A 6,816-nucleotide genomic window follows, 5' to 3' on the forward strand; every position below is an offset into this window, starting at 1 on the left:
AAAAAGAAAAACCCCTTATGATTTGGCTTAATGAAATTTTGATATAGGTACCTTACAAAAGAAAGATATAAGAATTAAAAGTTAGTAAAATCATAAAAGCTACTCACCAAAGATTAAAGTCAATTATAAAAAAGTAGTATATTGTACCCGATATATATAGAAATTGTAGTTGCACCAAGCCATGCATAGTCAATAATTTCTCCAATAATTTCTGCATTAATGATTTCTTTATGTTCATCAAAACCAAATATGTCTTTCTCTATTTCTATTAGGGAAAGTGACTCTGTAGGCTTTAATTTCATATATGAAAAGAGGTAGTTGCACCATTGAGGAAGATTGGGATGAATCACTTTACGAGGAATATGTTGAACAGTCATTTTTCCTTGACATTTTCTTTTAGGTGCGACAGATTCATTCGTATTATTAATCTTTTTCTTTTTAGATAGAGTGGAATCCTAAAACATCATCAATTAAACAAAATTAGGTGATAGATAAATATTTTCATAAATAATTATGAATTAATAAGGTTTGACAAGCATACCGCATCAACAACCTGTAAAAGATTGATTGGCCATGCCACAAATGTACCTATTGCTTGTCCTATTGTCATTATCTCGTCATCAGCATTAGGTATAGGCAAGGATACATTTGGCTCCACAGCAATATCTACACTAACTTTAACCTGACCATTAGGTAGAGATCTACCATGTAGTGTATCACCTTTAACATTATGCAATTTCCCATGGGTAACCAAGCAAAGTAATGGTGATGATACAAACAATTTACAACTTGAGACCCCCTACATTATAAAATATAACTATAAGATATAATGTTTAAAGTGACCAAATGTAGAGAGCTATTACAAATTTAACGTAAGCAAGTTACGCTAATGTAGAAAAGTTAGTTACCTCGGGAAAACTATTTGATGAAATTGTGCAACTCCCTTGGCCACTATTGACACCAATATCAGGTTCTTCTATGTTATTAGATGTGTCCTTCTTTCGAAGTGAATTAATCTCATTCTCCATTCGTGCCATTCTTTCAGCCATGTCTTTCATTTGAGTAGTCAATGCATCATGGTCTTGTTGTGTATAACGCTTTTTGGGCGGAAAATAATCTTTGTGACTGACTCCAAATCCTGTTGCTCTAACACGACCTGGATACTCTGGGACACATAATGCTTGAGCAAGAATGTCTGAGCGAGCATTACTCATCTCTTCTGACTGTATAGTTTGTGACAATATTACCTACAATAAACAATAATCAAACATATCACACTTATTCTCATATCAAACACAGACAAATATTATATGAAAAGATATTACTTACACATTTGTTCCAAACTTGCTGAACATCTTCATTTTCAATTTCCCCAGCCTTATTCACACGAGCATGCTTCCATAATTCTTGACGGGGAATATTACTAACATTTGATCCCAATTCCTTTATCTAAGTTTTGGGAAATATAATCAACCTAGTTACAAATCATATAAGCAAGTTGTGTATTGTTTATTTATTGATATATTGACTTACCATTTCTTGTTCTATGCGTGCATACCCCTTACGTGAACCTCTATAAGGGTACTTAGAGTGTGATGCTCTTTCCTTATTTTTTAAGCTCTTTTCCTATATAGAAAGATTGTAAATGTAATCTTATCTACATGAATCAAAGGATAAATACATTGCATTTGGATATTATAGATTACCTGGAAACTTGTATCCATACGTTTTGCAACAAAGTCTTTCCAAACATCCTCACTAATCATTGATGCATACTTCTCAAGAGGCTCAGTAGGAGGATTCTCTATGTAATTTCCATTCTCATCCTTTAGATAAGTGTTGGCCAAGTTAGTTCTAAAAGTCCTAAGCAACTTACCTGCCTCCTTTAATACATAATTCTTACGACATGTATCAACATTAAAAGTTAACTGTAAAAGAAAAAAAATTAGCATAAAGAAGTTTGGGCAACCATAACACATACTTTAAAATAAGTAAGGATAATATATTTTACTTGTATATCATTCCAAATAATGTCCTTATAGGAACTCAAAGCCAAGTCTTTCCAATTATCACATGTTATAGGAACATTAGAACGGACAATGGATCCAAGATAACTAATGAAGTTTGTGCCACCAGGTTCAATTGGTTGACCTCTTGCATTCCATGAAACCTAATATCATGAATAAGCACATATTATTTTTCTGGAAAGTAAAAGATATTAAAGGATCAAATAGATACATTACATCTAATTTTCTTCCTTCACTTCTAGCTCGAATAATTTTCTTCATAATCACAACACCTTTCTTCCATTTTGCTTCCTCAAGAGGAAGATTATTATCTTCACTATGAGATGTCATTTACCTATAACAAAAGAGATTAAAAAAAAGGTTAGCATCGGTAAAAAGGGAAAGACATAAAAATATAAAGTTATAAATGTAACATACGAAAGAAAAAAACACGTGTAAACCAACCTTTTCTTTTTTGTAGTCAACTTTAAATGATTAGGTTTCTTATTGATACAAAATGATGGATTTATCCAAATCCCTTCCTCATGGTCATCTCTCCTATACAAGATATCATCTGTTATTGGATCATCATCATATGATATGTCATATAAAGGATCATCCTCAATATTTGTATTTTCGTCCTCTATATCTTCATTGTGATGCTCATTTATTTTATTGGATAATAAAATAATTGACCAATTGACATCTACAAGATCAGTGACATAAAATATTTGTTGCGCTTGTGATGCTAAAATAAATGGCTCATCCTTGTACCCCACTTTATTAAAATTCACAAGCATAAACCCTGCCTCATCTTGTCGAACTCCGTTATTGTTATCAACCCACTTGCAACCAAATATGGGAATTTGAAATGTTTTGTAATCCAACTCCCATATGTGTTCAATTACCCCAAAATACGACATATTTGCATATATAGGACTTCTATCCTTAGCACTTGAGATATGCATAGATTCAGCCACCAAAGTGACACCACTATTTTGCATAGTGCTTTGATTATCTCGTTCTTTAGTACAAAATGTATACCCATTAATCATATAAGCACTGTAAGAGAAGACTTGAAAAGTTGGACCAGTTGCTAACCATCTCAATCTGTCAGAAATATTAGAGGAGTTCACATTTAACTCTGCATAAATGTGGCTTTTTAGCCATTGTATAAAAGTTGCATTGTGTTCTCTACTTATCCAACTGTCAGTCCTAGTTGGATTTAATCTTTTTAGCATGGCTTTGTGTCTCTCAATATATGGTTCAACTTCTTCGTCATTGTGTAGAATATACAGTTGAGCTTGTTCCCAATCTTTCCTCGATATGGTCATTATAGTCTTTCCAGTAATCCCCTCTCTTGAGGTTCTTGCTAAGTGTCGAGACTTTGGAAGTCCTATTGAGTCAACATTAGAGAGGTAATCAGTACAGAACTCAATAGCTTCTTCAAGTATATATCGTTCCACTATACATCCTTCTGGTCGACTTCGATTTTTCACATAACCCTTCAATATCTTCATATAACGCTCCATTGGGTACATCCATCTCATATATGCTGGCCCACAATATTGTGTCTCTTTAACTAAATGAATGGTAAGATGAACCATTATGTCAAAGAAAGAAGGTGGGAAAAACATTTCAAGCTCACACAAAGTTACAATAATTTCTCTTTCTAGTGCTTGCAATTTTCCAGTGTCAATCACTTTGCTACAAATGGCTCTAAAGAAATAACATAGTTTAGTTATGGTCCATCTTACCTTTTTAGGTAAAATGGAACGTATGCCTATCGGTAGCAAATGCTCCATGAGAATATGACAGTCATGAGACTTCAACCCTTTTAGTTTTAGATCTTTCATAGATACTAGGTTTCTGATGTTTGATGAGTAACCCTCTGGAACTTTAACTCCTTGCAAAAACTTACAAAACACAAATTTCTCCTTTCTAGATAGAGTATAAGCTGCTGGTGGTAGATATTGACGTTTACCTTTCTTTATTGGTGCTAATTCTGTTCTAATTCCCATATCAAGTAGGTCCAACCTTGCATTGATGCCATCCTTAGACTTTCCAGGAGCATTCAACAATGTACCTATCACACTATCAAATACATTTTTCTCAATATGCATAACATCAAGGAAATGTCTAACATACAAGGATTTCCAATATGGCAACTCAAAAAAGATTGACTTTTTCTTCCACCCAAATGTGACTAGATCTGCTGCAAAAGTTTTACCAAATTTGTTGTTTATATTCTTTACTTTATGAAAAACTTTATCACCAAACAACAATTCTGGAGGTCTACGTTCTTCTATTCTTCCATTAAACGCTTTTCTCCACCCTCGATAACGATGTTTTGAAGGTAAGAATCTGCGATGACCAAGAAAAACATTTTTCTTACCATGTTCCAATCGCACCCAATCTGTATTATCTTCACATATAGGGCATGCACACTTCCCTTTGATACTATATCCAGATAGATTACCGTATGCTGGAAAATCATTAATTGTGCCAAACAACATTGCTCTTAGCTGGAAACTTTCTTCCATATAGCCATCATACACCACTACACCTTCGTTCCACATATCCTTCAAGTCTTCAATCAAAGGTGCCAAGTATATGTCTATGTCATTCCCGGGTTGTTTTGGACCTGGAATTAACATGGACAACATCATGAACTTCCTTTTCATGCATAGCCATGGAGGTAGGTTATATATAATCGTAACCACAGGCCACGTGCTGTGCGAGTTGCTTTGCATACCATGCAGATTTATTCCATCAGTAGACAAAGCAAGACGTAGGTTTCTTGGTTCTTTTCCAAAATTAGGGTAATCATGGTCAACTTTTGCCCATTGAGGAGAATCAACAGGGTGTCGAAGCTTTCCATCACATATCCTTTCATCTGCATGCCATCTTAAGCTCTTTGCATCTTGTGCATTATGATACATGCGCCTAAATCTTGGTATTATAGGAAAATACCATACCACTTTCATCGGTGCTGAATTTTTCTTATAACGTAATGCTCTACATTTAGGACATTTATCCAATGGTGCATATTCATTTCGAAAAAGAATGCAATCATTTGGACAAGCATGAATCTTCTCGTAGCTCATACCAATAGAGCTTAACATTTTTTTAGCCTCATACATTCGACAAGGAAGTACATTATCTTGTGGTAGCATATCTTTCAAAAGTGATAGTAATTCAGTAAAGCTCTTATCAGACCATCCATTTCCTGCTTTCAAATTGAATAATTTTAACACCGCTGATAGTCTTGTGAAACTAGTACAACCATTATACAATGGTGTTTTTGCATCCATTGTCAACCTGTCAAACATTTGAGGACAATCTCGCATATCCTCTTCAATAATGTTTGCAATCTCCTCAACTTGGTCAAAGTCATATGTTGTGTCAGTCTCTTGTGGTGCATAACTTGTGCTATCATGCCCATTATGTGCTATATCATTTTTTTGATTTTCACCATGTTTGGTCCAACATGAATAACTTTTATCAATTCCGTTGCATACTAAATGTGCTTCTAACTCATCTGCGTTCACTACCCTTGAATGACAACACTTCAAGCAAGGACAAATAATTCTACTAGGGTTTTTTGCATGCTCAACTGCAAATCTACGAAACTCTTTCACCCCATCTTCATATTCTTTTGATAATCGACTAGCAAACATCCATTTCCGATCCATATTTTCTTTGAGCTATCATGTAGTTACTATAATATTAGCTATATAGAAGTCAAGATACAATATAATAATAATAAGATTCTTATTCCTAATCTAATAATTTTAATTTCTAAAACATAAAGCTAAGGAAAATTCACATGCATACATATATTCTTCAAACTAACACCATTTCCAATAAGAAACTATAAAATAATATTCATGTTACCTCAACCAATTACATGGGCTTATTAATGATAATCCACCATCCAATTTTAGCATGCCAGAAGTTCTAGATAAGCCATTTGAGGTGCTTGTTTCTGTACCCAGTTAGTTAGTTGATCTTATGATTCCCAGATAGCAACTCCACGTCATTCATTAAGAATAACCTAACTCTGTTGTGTTTCATTCAGAGAAAAAAAAAGAAACAATAGAAATAAGTTGATTGAAGTCAAATAGACAAGAAATAAACAATAACAGTATTTGTTTGTGTACACACAAACAAGTCCATCATTTGTATTTGTATCCCCATATTTTAAATGCTTTTTTTATATATATTTCATGCACATTGTTGTGACTGTGAGAATTAAGGAAAATAGAAAGAGGTAAATTAATGTTAAGGAAATTGGGTAGGACTAATAATAAATTTTGAAGTACTAGACTTAAACAAGGATAGATATATATGTATATGCAACAAAGTTTTTTCTGCATAAGTACATCTAGTGCTACAGTGCGAAGAAATGACAATAAAGAGTTCTACTTTCTAAGATCCTGTTAATGAGAATGAAAATACAATTTAGATGGGAAGATTTATTTCATTGACTGGTTTCTACCTATATCCGAAGGCAAGGTGATGCAGGTCCAATAATTATAAATCAGGAAGGGGATGGTCATATGTGAAGCCATATTGTTTGATACAGAGCTTAACAAGGTAAGTTATGGGTCAACGGGGGAGAAATTCTATATATTTTCACTCTCTTATTTTTCAATTCATTTTATATATTTTTACTCTCTTATTTTTCAATTCATTTTATATATTTTCACTCTCTTATTTTTCAATTCATTTTATATTTCTCTGCCCCCGGATTGTGGTGAGTTATGGGTCAACGGGGGAGAAGATATGAAAGATAATTTGTCTATAT

At 33.6% G+C, this 6,816-nt stretch overlaps 1 pseudogene; it reads right to left on the reverse strand.

Moving 5' to 3' along the window:
• Positions 1–27: 27 nt before the first annotated feature.
• LOC146886875 (uncharacterized) lies at positions 28–5,690 on the reverse strand (annotated as a pseudogene).
• Positions 5,691–6,816: the final 1,126 nt, after the last annotated feature.

Source organism: Vigna unguiculata, chromosome 4 (genome assembly GCF_037176805.1).
Source record: "Vigna unguiculata cultivar grain cowpea cultivar isolate G323 ecotype 2 chromosome 4, ASM3717680v1, whole genome shotgun sequence".
NCBI lineage: Eukaryota > Viridiplantae > Streptophyta > Magnoliopsida > Fabales > Fabaceae > Vigna > Vigna unguiculata.